The sequence below is a fragment of the Mustela lutreola genome, chromosome 12 (genome assembly GCF_030435805.1).
Source record: "Mustela lutreola isolate mMusLut2 chromosome 12, mMusLut2.pri, whole genome shotgun sequence".
Taxonomy (NCBI): domain Eukaryota; kingdom Metazoa; phylum Chordata; class Mammalia; order Carnivora; family Mustelidae; genus Mustela; species Mustela lutreola.
Window position 1 is genome coordinate 54160938 of NC_081301.1, and position 13776 is coordinate 54174713.

Sequence of the window (13776 nt, forward strand, 5' to 3'; positions counted from 1 at the left end):
GGAGGTTTGCAGCCTTTATTGCTTCAAAAATACATTCTGTCCCTTTCCCATTCCCTTTTTCTTTTGGAATTCTTATGATACAAATATTCTTTCTTTTCATTGTGTTCTATAATTCCCTTAGGCTTTCTTCACTCTTTTTCCTTCTTCTTCTTCTTTTTTCTTTTTGTTCCTCTGTATAATTTCCAATGCCTCCTCCAAGTTGCTAGTTTTTTCTTGGGCATGGTTGAGTCTACTTTTGAAACTCTCTATGAATTCTATAGTTCAGTATTTGTAGTTTTCAATCCTATGATTGATTGATTTACTTATTTTTTGATGATTGTTATTTCCTTGTCAAACTTGTCTGTCTTTCTTTGCTTCTACTTCCCTAGACTTCTTTAGGAGGATTATTCTGAATTCTTTAACTGACAGTTTATACATCTCATTTTCTTTAGGATTAGTTGTTGGAGTTTTATTAGCTTCCTTTGGTGATGCCATGCTTATCTGATTTTTTTATGATTCTTGATTTCTTATGTTGGTGTCTGCACATTTGAGTAATGGGACTCTTCTTCCAGACTTTACAGTTTTACTTTGGCAGAGATAATTCTTCACCAGTTGCCTCAGTTTGGGTTTTTGGGTATGTGTACTAATAATATCTTTGGGCACATAAGGTCTGCTATTTTTGTGTGGGCCCCGTGTTTGAACTCTGAGGATGGGAGAGGGGCATATACTATTGGCTGAGAAGAGTTGAATGGGACTACTGTCTTTGTTCCTTACCCAAGTAAGGTTGTAGGAAAGGCTTTACAGTTTTCTGAATTCTCTGGATAGTTTTACTAGATGGTTAGGATGGGGTAGTAGTAGATGGGGCTAATAATTAACTTCTCTGAATTTGCAGGGCATCAAATCAGGACCCAGAGCTTGTACAGTTCATTGTTTGAGAGCCTGAATTAGGCTTGAGTGTACTCTGAGTTCCCTGGTCAGGTGGGGCCCTGGGTTTTGTTCTGCAGATGGGGGAAGCCATGGCTGTGTTCTCTGTTCCAGTATCATTGGACTTAGGGCTGCTGGATGGGCTATTCAGCTTCCCATGTACTCTGGTTCGGTTCTCTGGACTTGTTTCTGCAGATGAGTAAAGCCACAGGTTGGTATTCCTACTTGAGCACTCTGAGTGTGAACTCCTACTTGGTGTGAGTATCCACGTGGTGATTGTTGCAAGCTTTTCCTCCCTTCTCTGTCACAGTCAATTCCCAGTGGCTATGCCTTACAGATTCCCCTGTAATCCCTTTATTGTGAGATCAGAATAGGGGCTCCCAGATAGCAACCCACAAAGCTGGGAGAGGCTGATTGTCCTCTTGGAATTTTTTTCCCTTCCTGGAAAATCAGCAGCATGGAAGAGACCTCTCTGTGGTGTTGTGTTGTCCTAGGGGAGGGCAATGTGGCCAGTGTGTAGTCACTCCTCTTACCCTTCCAATGCAGTCTGTCTTGGTCTCTGGGGTGCAGGGGTATGTAGGTGCTTTAGCCTCACCCCAGGTACTAGGATTCTTTCAATGGCATCTTGTTCTTGAATAGGGGTTAGTTGTTCTTCTTGTGAGAAGAAGCAGTCCGGAATGACTTATGTAGCCATCTTGGTGATGTCACTTTGTATAATGCAGTTTTAATTATGTATCTTTTCTTCTTGAGATTAAAAAAAAAAACTTTTCCTAAATTAAATAATTTTAAAAAATCTATTTCTTTAGGTAATTTAAAAACTTCTCCTTCAATCTCCCCATTTCATGGAATTACAGTAATAGATTACTTGATTTTGAAGTATCCTTGTATTTCAGAGAAAATCTTATTTCCTGTGATTGCTATCATACAAAGCTGGATTGGACTTTCTTATATTCTTATACTTTAAGGTTTTTTCCTCTATACACATAAATGAGATTGATCTAGATGAAGTATATCCTTCCACGTCTTCCTCTATACATTTCCATAAATGTCCTTATAGATTTTGATATACAGATTATGGCTAGATTTTTGTATTGCACCGGGAAGCTTTCCATCCTTTTATACACTCTGGAAGCATTTATACAATATAGGAATTATCTGTCCTTTGAAAGCTAGGTAGGCCTTACCCATTACTTTGCCTGGGCAACTCAAATCTTAGAGATAGACTTTATTTCTATTGTGATTATGATGACATTTTTAACCACTATATTTAAATGTATTTGCTTGGTTTTGAAATTTTTTTAAGTTTTAATTGTAAATGCCATTAAGGCTTGCCAATTCGCTAGCTACTGTATCTCTGTGAATAGCACATTATGACCTTCTATATCAATTACATCAAAAAAAGCAGATTCACTGCAGATAACAACTAAAAACTCAAAATTTTCATCATGTCCCATATTTGGCAGGAGTTATTTATTTTTTTCTCTTGTGAATCTAATATAAATTTTAAAATGTGTATTTAGGAGAAGAATGAGATGCTGGTGACCAAAGTAGAGTCCTTCAGATGATTCAGGCTGCCTGATCTCAAAGCATGATCATCAGGAGCGAGAAGCTGTAAACAAATATGTAATTACTGAAAAATAACTGTGTGCCACACCCCTCTTTTAAATCACGGAGGCAATAAAAATTGTTGATAAAGTAGAACATAGTAAGAAATAACAAAGAAAACATGAGTTAATTCACCCTAAATCCATCACCCAGAAGAAAATCATTTACTGTATAATCTGTCAGAACTTTTGTGCATGTTAAACTGATAAATACATTTTAAAAGTGTTCATTTGAGGTGTATGGGGGTGTTTGTAACCTGCATATTTCAGTTATCATTATGAACATTTTTCCAGAGCAGTAAATACAGACCCGCCTCATAATGGCCACCCAGTACTCCACTGTATGGGTCATTAACAATTTATATAGTGATCCTCTTATGTTTGGACATTTATGTTGTTTCTAATTTTTCACTACTTTAAGCATGCCCTGACAAAAATCATTTTAAATATTTTGTGTTAAATATCTGGTGCTAATTAATAATGGGTCTGTGTGAAAGGAGATACTCGGCATGAAGAACTCTGAGTCCTGAGGTCAGGTGATGTCGTTCATCTTACTTTACGCTTTATAACTACCATTTTATAAGACCAAAAACAAAGATAAAAATAAAAGCACTCTAGATGATAACAATCCAATCCCTGTATCTAGAACCTTAAGATGGGCTTAAAGTTGGGCAAACATGTGCGCAGAGCTGCTTTTTGCCGCCAGTTCCATATCCTACATTCCTACATTCTCTTAGTGTGTTTAACACTGTCTGGCCTTATTTTTAATATCGTTCCCCCCCCCTTTTTAAATTTTTCATTATTATTATTATTATTTGAGAGAGAGAGTATGGGAGCGGGGTGAGGGGCAGAGGGAGAAGCAGACTCCCTGCTGAGCAGTGAGCCCCATGTGAGACTCGAACCTGGGACTCCTGGATCATGAACTAACAGAAGACAGATGCTTAACTGACTGAGCGATCCAGGCACCTCCCCATTTTTTTCTTTTTCTAAATTAAGAGATAAACAAAATTCAAATAGGAGTTTGACATACTCAGAACATTAGCAAACAAGTAATTGAGTGTTTGCCATGTGGGGTTGCTAAGATGAATAATGGGACAGGGAGCTAATATTTATTGAGTGCTTCTTCTGTGCCAGATTTTGTGTATTCATTATTTCACACAGTCTTCACCATACTTCTGCAAAGTTGATGTCCAGATGGGGAAACTGAGTTCCAGAGAGGTTCCATGACTTAACCAAGATGAAACCTAGTAAGTGAGTCGATTTGGACTGGAACTCAGGGCTGCTTGGCTTCATCACACAACCTTGGTGTAGATAAACACAGTCCCCGCCCTCAGGGTATTCATTCAACAGTGGGATACTAAAGAAGTTGTGTCCTCACCATAATTCCCTGGCATGCAGATTTCTGTGCTTCGTCTATTTACTCCTTTCTAGTTTTGAGGAGGAAACCCAGGTAGTTCTTTACAACAAAGAATTGCTATTTTAAGCAGAATGTACACTGAAGCGATTACAACTAAAATATGTTATGCACCAACAAAATGCGTGTGGACAAAACCCACCTGCTGTAGCAGATGACGCATTCCTGGGGGATTGGCTTTTTCAAGAATTATAAACACAATTTTAAAAATCACCCAAGCACATGCGGTCACCAAATACTCAATGATGAGAATAAAAACAACAAAAAATAAACACTGAAAGAAAGAAAAACGACAATTTATTTCCCTGCCTCTGAGGTTGGAAAGAAACAGGGCTGATCGGTAGCCTTTGGATTAGGTCATTTTAAGAAGTTAGTAAGTTAGGGCTCCTGGGATGGGTATGTCTTAGGACCTTTCCTTCATATGTGTTTGTTCACCTCTTCAGATCTTTCCGCTTGAAGGAAACGCTGATATTTAACTCGAAGAAGAGATGTCTTATATGCAGGACAATAGCCGCTTCAAGTTCTCTTCGAGAAGCAAAACAAAACTAAACATGAAACTGTTTCCTTTTTTCCTATTAAACTCTAGGAATCGGAAATAATACCACCAGTGGGAATTACGGTGAGAATTTTTTTTCTCAAACGAGAGATAAATGTATCAAAATCTGTAATATGGTGGAAAGAGCAGGAAACTGAAGGCTGGATGTTTCAATTTCATGCCCTTCCTTGAATAACCATGTGAACTTGAGCAAATGCCTTAACCTGCCTGGACCTCAGGTTGTTTATCTAGGCATGGGGAAAGATATTTGCCCCACCTACCACTTAAGATTGCTAACGACAATGAAATTAAATAACACTTGTGAAAGCCATCTGTGAAATGTTGAGTGCCATATAAAATTTGTTATTATTGTTATGGTTGATATTATTAGCCCCACAATGCCTGATATAACTGGGTACTTGGTTCCAACTTGTTCTCGTTGTTTTAGGAACATTCCCTAGCAAAGCGCTAGAGTTTGGGAGCTCTGCGCAGTCAGGCGGGCATATTATGGGAACCTGTTGAAAAGTGATGGCTGATAACCGAAAACAGGAATGTGAGAAATTTGTGGGCTGCTCACCTCCAGTCTGAATTTATCCTTCCCATCCAGCTGGCCAGATTCTCTCTGAAAGCTGTGACCCTTCAACATGTCAGAAAAGAGAAAAGAGAAAAGAGAGAGGGTTCTTCAGACTCAGATCAGCATTCAAAACCCACAAACGTGCACTAAAAGAGCCAAAGCCATGAGGATGGCAAAGCTTCTGTCAGGGGGTCTTCGATGCAGTTTGTGTTTGGCGTGGGGGTGTGGCTTAGAAAGACCTCCTGTCTCTGTCTGGCCTGGAGAAGGAGGGTGGGGAGGGGAGTCAGGGGGGCAGGAAGGGGCCTGGCTGCCCCTTCTCCGGGCCTGGAGGAGTTCCGGGCCTGGGGCACAAGTTAAGAGAATGTATTCTGCCTTCTTACACTCTGCAGTCAACCGAAGGGTTAGCCAGCCTACAACCAGTCTACAACCTGGATAGGTAGCAGATGGGCTCCTGGGCTTAGGCCCAAGAAAGGTCCATAAGCTCTGGAAAGAGCCAGGCTGGTGTGGTCCCAGGGCCACGCAGGGTTTATGCAGAATGTCTGAGAAGCGTCCCTGCTGCGCTCTTTTTCTTGGACAATGACTTTCTTGTTCTATTCCGGCTGCCTTCCCTCCTCTTGTGCTGACTGCTCTCTGTTGCATTTTCCTTATCCCTGAAATGAGAGTAAGATACTCACCAGAGGTTGGAGACAGATTCCAAATGTGTTGACTCCCTCCCCTCCCTTACCCTGTCCTCTCTGAGTCCTATCTTTTTTCTTTTCTTTTTCTTTTAAGATTTTATTTATTTACTTGAGAGCGAGAGAGGGAGAGGGAGACCAGAGAGCATGAGAGGGGAGAAGGTCAGAGGGAGAAGCAGGCTCCCTGCTGAGTGGGACTCGATCCTGGGACTCCAGGATCATGACCTGAGCCAAAGGCAGTTGCTTAACCAACTGAGCCACCCAGGCGCCCCTGGATCTTATCTTTAAATACTTTCATTTTTGGTTAGCAGGCTTGGCTGGGGCAGAGCCCCACGGGCATGGGTAGGAGTGCTCCTGGAGAGAACGTAGGTGAACCTTTTCATTTTTCCCTCTTGTTTACCTTTCCTTTTTTCCTTCCTCCTTTCTGTCTCTGCCTCTTCCTCTCTTTCTGATGAGCCCTCGCCCAGGGCCCTCTCCCACCCACTTAGTTTTATGCTTTCAATAAGTCATCTTGGGGCATTCTGTTCTAGGAACTGTCCATCCCTCCTCCACTCCTGGGGCAAACAGTGCGGCTTTCCAGAACGCAAGGCTTTCAGCATTCACGTCCGGCCTTCATCTACCTTCATGCTCATATGACTGATGCTGAAGTCCAGGCTATCCCAAAGGCAGAGAAGGCTTTGATGGTCTAAATCTCTCCCCATGCTCCATCAGTTCTGGTAGTATTTTCTATCTTCTTCAGTGGGAATCAGTTCAAAAAAAGCTGTGTCGGAAGCCTTGCAAGCCTCAACTACGGTCCGAGTCTTGACCGCTGCAGCAGAGGTCCTTACCTTCTTAGGAAGGGGCCTGCAAGACCCTTTGGTTTCTGACACCAGAGCTGACTGCCGTCCTCTCGCGGCTGCCCCAGGATCAGCTGGATGGAGCTGCGGAGCCTTGGCCATTTGTACGTACCGTAGGAAAGGTAGGTTGGATTTTATTGCAACAATTCAAGTATTCCGGGAGAGATTCGCAGCTAGGAATGGTATAACACTGAATTGGAAAGTGAAGTTTCCTGGGTAGAGCTGGCTGGGACCGCTCAGTCCTTGTTGGTTCTGTGCTTTCAGCACCTGCCAAGGGCCGAACTGGGCGCCGAGGACGTGAAGATGGACAAAGCATTGACTTTAGTCCTGATGGTTTACAAGCCGGTGGAAGAGAAAGCACGTAAGGGGGCTTTCTACCTGGACTAGAGTAAAACACAGGATTTGGAGAGAACACGGATGCGCGATAGACATGTTCTTCACCTAGATTCCAGGTACATTTAGGGTTCGGGGGCCATGCTGGTGATGGTGAGCAGCTACCCAGGTGTGGGATTTCATAAGGAGAAACAACAGACATGAAACCAAAAGTGGATGGGAAGTTAGATGTGAGAAGGTCCCGGGTTGGGGGCAAGAGAAGCTTCCAGCCCAGCAGAGCAGCCCGGTGGAAGGCTAGGACGCGCGCACGTGAAGCTTCCAGAGCTTCTGGTTGCTGGGGTTGGCGAGCGTGGGGGCCGGGACTGGTAGGAAGTTCAGCTAGAGAGGGAAATGGAGGCTGGGAAGACTTGATGGTCCTGCTAAGGTATTTGGATATTTTCCTGTAGGCAATAAGGAACCCTTCAGGCCTCTTAAACAGGGAGAAAACCTGATCGGATGTACGCCTTTAGAAAGCTGGCTCCTAATCTTCGGTGGGATCGTTGCTGGGTGCAGAGCAAGACCGGACCCAGCAGTAGCAGTCAGACTAGTGGTTTTCAGTCCGGCTGCACCTGGAGTCTCCTGGGGAGATTTAAAAAATACTGATGTCTCTGTTCCACCCACAGAGACTCTGATATAATTGGTCTGGGATATAGCCTGGGCTTTGGAAATTTTTAAATGCTTCCCAGGGGATTCTAATTTGCAGCCTGGGCAGAGAACCACTAATTTAAGAGGTGGGGAAACGGAGGTGGCTGAGGGACGTTAGGTGTGTCAGGCTTGGGCAGGACCATTCCCCGGGGCTTCCTTACAAAGTGTTTTCTTTCTTTCTTTTTTTTTGCCTTCCAGAAGTGGTTAGGAGGTCAAGTCTTGAACTTGATGGCTGGTTCTCAAGTGACGGTGGGGGAGCAGGGAGCCTCCGAGTTCATCAGGACCAGGCCGGAGACATTGCTGCTGGGAAACAGAATCTCAAGAATGAGCTGACTGGTGACGGCAGGGGGAGGGGGGAAGGAGATGAACAACTTACTCAAAGTATAAGCTGGTTTTGAATTAGCGTGCACACGCGTACCTCCCCCCACCCCCATTTTGTCTACATTTTGCTTTAATTTTCTTCCTCGGATTGATTGGGATAGGACAGAAAGTGTCTAAATAAACTGCATTGGAAGTTTTATATTTAGCCTGTCTGAACTCTGGCTAATTTGTGAACACCACACCAACAAAAGCAGCATTTATTTTAAACTCCAGAAAGGGTTTATTCAGTTTCTTTCTTTTGTTTTTTCCATGCATTGTCTTCCTGCCTCTGAGAGAGCTCCAGGCCACAGGGTCCTCCCCCCCCCCCCCCATTCTGTTTAGCCCTTCTAAGAATTACTCAACCCGAGAACACTGAGAACATTTGGGCACGTCCCAGCCCCAGCACCGTGGCGTTAACCCCTCCTTGCACAGAGAGGGGCTCTCCTGGTAGCTGTGCTCCCCACTTGGGGCTCCTGGTTTCTGCCTTGATGATGCGACTTTGGGGTTAAACACAGTTTGCAATTTCTAAAAAAGAAAAAGAAAAAAAGAAAAAGAAAAGAAAAAAGAGGGAAAAAAAGCCTGATTTATCAAAAGAGGCTCCCGAAGAAGAACATGCATGTCTGCAGTGGTGTGCAACATCTGAGAAGGTGGGACTGCTCACTCAGGGCCCTCAAAAGCTCAGATTTGGGCCCGGAATCAGGAGAAAGACTCTATTGGGGTTTCTCCGATCCCCATCAACTTCTAAGCCTTCCTGTTGAAATCCCTGACAGTGCCTTTGACAGCCTGTTATTATCTCCAATAAAACCTGTCCCCAACCAGCGGGTCCTGCTGCTCCTCCACTTTCCAAAAAGGTGTCGAATGGTGACACCTTTTGACCATGGGGGCATGGAGAGTTAAAAAGCAGATTCTAGAAGTTCCTGGGGACTTGACTCTTTCAGGGGGATGTGTTAGGCTCAAACTCTTTCCTTTTATTTTATTTTATTTTTTTCATTTTCACTGGAGTGGAATTAACCATGGCAAGAGAACGAACGCCTCCAGGTTTACGGTTGGTTGTATGGCTTATTGTGTATATATCCTATAAAACCAAAAACCATATGGAGAATTCTGCTTTCTTGGCTTTTTGTGCGTGTGTACCAGGAAGTAGTAAAATGTTTTGAGGTGCTATTAAGTCTTTAAGTTACAAAAATCAAGATTCCACCTTAAAAATTTTCCACCCTGTACGTTGTTGCCTAGCCTGGGGGGGCTGAGTGCATGCCAAATATCTATCAGAGAGTGATTTATGATATAGGATATGCTCCCCAGCCCAAGTGGAGACTGTGTCGTTGAAACACGAGAAAGGGGAGGCCCTGCTCTCTCTCGAAACCATGATGACTGGTTTCTGTTTGGCTTTTCGGAGAGCGCACACAGTCTAAAATGTGCCGCATTTTTTAGCACCAAAACCGGGGCAAGGAACAAAACACCGTCCGGACTAAAGAAAACCTTCATTCCTCTTTGCCCTTTGTTCAGGGTTGTTTCCACTTCTAATGATGGCTGTTTTGTCCTCCAAACCCCGCCCCCCCACCCCCACTTCGTGGCTGTTCCTCTCCAGAGCCCTGAAAGAAAATACAGCAGTGCTGTGCTGGCAATTAAAATATTTAAAAATGAAATCTCAGCTCCATGTTTTAAATGTTTCCTGCACTTTCCAATCTACTATGACTAAGAATGTATTGTGATTTCGGGTGTTTTCTGATCTGCAAATGTTTCCCTTGCAGCTGTGAAGAAGTACATCTCCCATATGGCTCTCAGGGCATTTTCAGTTTGCTTAGATAAAGCAATATGGACCGAAAAAAATAAAAAATAAATAATAAAAATAAAAAAAACAGTCCAAGGCTGAAATTTTTGTTGATGTTGACGTGCATTGCTTATCTTCTAAGTGTGTACTTGGGTTTCCAAGTTCTCTTCCATCATTATTATTTTTTGATGTCTACATATTCTTTGAAAACATGGTTTCTAATGGCTCCATAATTTATGACATCATGATCTACATAACTGTTTCCTTATTACAGAACATTCAGCGCATTTCCAGTTTTAATGGAACTGTCATTATATATAACAATGAGATAAATGCTTATGGAGCTTCGGCCCTATTTCTGTTTGCTTTATTAGGACAGATATTCCATCAGTTGGCATGACTAGGTCAAAGATTATGAACCTATCTTAACAATTTGGGTACATATTTGTACCTGGGTTTAGAAAGTCTACACGACAAGTTACTACCACTGCTCTTGGTCAAGTTTGTGTCAAACTCATTCTATTCTTCAGTACTCTGGTGGGTGGTAGTTATTTTTTAAGTCTTTTGCAGTTCAATATATATAAAATGATAAAATTAATTTTAATCAGCATTCTTATAATTATTAAAAGAACATATCTTTCAATTTTTGAGTTTTTAGTGACTTGGTTTAGGAAGCTTTCCCCAAACCCACATTTGGTATACTAGACATTTCTTTTGAAACCTCTCAGACTACACATGTCCCTTTGACAACCTGGGAATTAACTTTCTTTCTTTTTTTTTTTTTAAAGATTTTATTCATTTATTTGACAGAGAGAGATCACAGTAGGAGAGAGGAAGGGAAGAGATCACAGAGAGAGGAAGGGAAGCAGGCCCCCTGCCGATCAGAGAGCCCGATGTGGGACTCGATCCCAGGACCCTGAGATCATGACCCCAGCCGAAGGCAGCGGCTTAACCACCTGAGCCACCCAGGCGCCCCTGGGAATTAACTTTCTATTAGAACCACTGAGTACTGTATGGAAATCTGGCCAGAACTTGAACAAGTGGTACCAACCCAAAGGGTATCTTAAGCCTCCCAAGTCAGTCTAACTCAGGACCTACCCAGTGCAAGCCAGTCTCTCCAAAGGATTGTGAAAATCTTGCTTTTGTGGTAGCATCCTCCACAGGTGTGTGTTAATGGTCCAGAGAACTGGGGCAGATTGCTTTTTGGTTTTGATTCTGCTCATAAACTAGTAACCCATTTGACAATTCTTGAACTTAGGCTTTTTTCCCCCCAAAAATGCATTTTTGGATCATCTTTACCTGTCTCTCTCTCTCTCTTTTTTTCCTTCTTAAAGATTATATTTATTAGAGAGAGAGAGAGAGAATGAGCTGGGGCAGGGGAAGGGGCAGGCAGAGAGGAAGGGAGAAGCAGACCCCCCACTGAGCAGGGGGCCCTGACACAATGCGGGACTTGATCCCAGGACACTTAACTGACTAAGCCATGCAGATGTTGCTTATCTTTACCTGTCCTCTGTTAAAGCTGTTCCTACTGAAGACCTCTGGGATTTTCTTTAATGTAGCAGGACCATTGCCAGGTCATCCTTACTACTTGGTTAAGAAGCTGAAAGTGGTAATTGGAGTCATTTTAAAGCCATTCCAGGGACAGCTTTTCACATCCCCCCTTGCTTTCCTTTTTTAATTTTGTAAATTATTTTGTATTTATTTGTTTTTTTTATTAGGTTAGTCATCATACAGTACATCATTAGTTTTTGATGCAGTGTTCCATGATTCATTGTTTGTGTATAATACCCAGTGCTCCCCGCAATCCGCGCCCTCCTTAATACTCACCACCAGGCTCAGCCTTTCCTCCACCCCCTCCCCTCTAAAACTCTCCATTTGTTTCCCAGAGTCCATAGTCTCTCATGGTTCATCTCCCTCTCTGATTTCTCCCCCTTCATTTTCCCCTCCTTCTCCTAATGTCCTCCTTGTTATTCCTTATGCTCCACAAGTAAGTGAAACCATGTGATAATTGACTCTCTCTGCTTGACTTAGTTCACTCAGCAGAATCTCCTCCAGTACCGTCCACGTTGATGCAAAAATTGGGTATTCATCCTTTCTGATGGCTGAGTAATGTTCCATTGTATATATGGACCACATCTTCTTTATCCATTTGTCTGTTGGAGGGCACCTTGTCTCTTTCTGCATTTTGGCTATCGTGGGCATTGCTGCTACGAACATTCCCCTTGCTTTCCTGTCTTCTAGGTTACCATTTATAGAGCACCTATTACATGCCATATACCTTTCACACTCAGTTTTGTTTCAGCTTCACTACCATCCACTGGATGGTAATTGTATCCAATTGTATAACGATTCATTTTTACAGGCATAAATAACTCCAAGAGATAGGTCACCTCCCTACAGATATAAAGATTATAAGTGGTAGCTGGTAAACACACAGAGGTTCAAATCCCCGTTTAGTAATTATATAGAAGCTGTAGGAATAGACAAGTCAAGGCTCTCGAGTAAACCACTGAGTGACTCAGGAAGACAACTGGGTGATTTTTTTCATTATTAACATGCAGGCAAACTGTTTTCTGCTCCCTGAAGAACATATATCACAGTGTTTTAAAGCCATTTTTCAAACATAATTGCTTCATATGTAATCATTAGAGTCTCAAACCTAACATTTCTTAGAACGTCTACAGCTCTGGAAGGATTGCCGAAATTTATGCAGTGACCTCAGGCTATTGAATTTATCCCAAAGCATTGATTGGACACCTTGGATTTCTGTGCACATGGTTCTTGCAAATTCTTTTGCTTTGTGGCTTAGTAGCAAGGCATTTACCCTCTGAGCAGTGCCCATAAAAACAGGGGTTGATCATTTATGGAAGCTGACCATGGAATATCCTAAGGTGCTTTAAGGACATGCTTTCAGGATGGCCACACTTGGAAACCTGTAGTTCAACTTCCCAGGGGCTCAGGATTTGAAGGATCAGGCTTCCTAGCCTCTTCAGTTTCTGCAAGCTGAGATAACCTGTTGCTATTTTTGAATATAAATAGACTGTATTAGGCATTAAAAGAACTGCCCAAGGGTTTTTCCCCCTCTCCCATTTTGGTGTTTGGATTGGCAGCGGAAGTCTTGAGCTTTGAGACTTGGAAGGCAGTGTCTGCAAACAAACATCCTGTGGACAAAATTGTCGGCCGGCACTCCGTGTTCCAGGGTGATTGACAGGAAGCAGGGTGTGTGGTGAGGAGAGAGGATGGACACTCTGAGCACGGTGGCTTCCAGTTCTCCCAAACAATAGCCAGGCTCCCAGGGAACGTCACACATTCCTCTTCCCATCTACTGGCGTGGAAGTTTGACTGACGGTTGTGGTGCGAGTTAGGGAGGATGTGGGCTGGGCGGGAAGTGAAAAGGAGCTAGTACTCAACCCAGCAATTACAAACAGAGAACTGAAACCTTTTGATAATGCTCCCATTTGAGGAACAGGAACAAGTAGATATGCAGAGATCAGGGATGACGCCTTAAATCAGACAGCGGCAAAATAGAGTCGTCCGCAGCCATCGTGACCAAAGCTAACAGTGGTCCCTCAGAGGTACTGGGCGTGAGGCGGGTGATGCTGATGATTGGCAGGGGGAAGTTCAGGCCGTTGAAACGAAACTCACGAGGAGGAGAGATCAGACATGTTTTAAAGCCCAGCTATGGGCTGGGATTTTGCAGATCGTTTTGCTTTTGGTCTTGTTGCGGGCTTTTATCTTGAGGCTGGTAGTCTATGAATTGTTTCCCATGATGCAACTGAGGCTCTAAGAGGTTAAATAACCTTGTTTGACATGACAAAATTAGACTGTGGAACAACTGGTGTTAAAGCATCTGCCCTTTGGACTCCTTCCTCTCCCCCCAACCTGTTCCGTGTCCTCCCTCCTGTTTCCTCCCTAAACCCACCTGGGTCTCGCCCTCTTCTTTCTGTGCATCTTCCCTGTGGGGAATACAAAGAGCATGTATCTCTCTAGCTCCGTCTCCTCAGCTCCTGGTTCTCACCTCCCTTCCCAGTCTTCCCAAACAAACCTTTCCTGGCTGTCTGGCTCATCGGTCCTTGGATATCTCTGGG

At 43.2% G+C, this 13776-nt stretch overlaps 1 long non-coding RNA gene across 2 annotated transcripts; it reads left to right on the forward strand.

Moving 5' to 3' along the window:
- The first annotated feature begins 5528 nt into the window (after positions 1–5528).
- LOC131812529 (uncharacterized) lies at positions 5529–8083 on the forward strand. Of its 2 annotated transcripts, XR_009346387.1 has the most exons (4): positions 5529–6069; positions 6444–6662; positions 6805–6901; positions 7756–8083. It is a non-coding gene; the product is annotated as an uncharacterized LOC131812529 (long non-coding RNA). The 2 variants fall into 2 exon arrangements; XR_009346386.1 differs by lacking the exon at positions 5529–6069 and having other exon boundaries at positions 6095–6662.
- The last annotated feature ends 5693 nt before the right edge of the window (positions 8084–13776 follow it).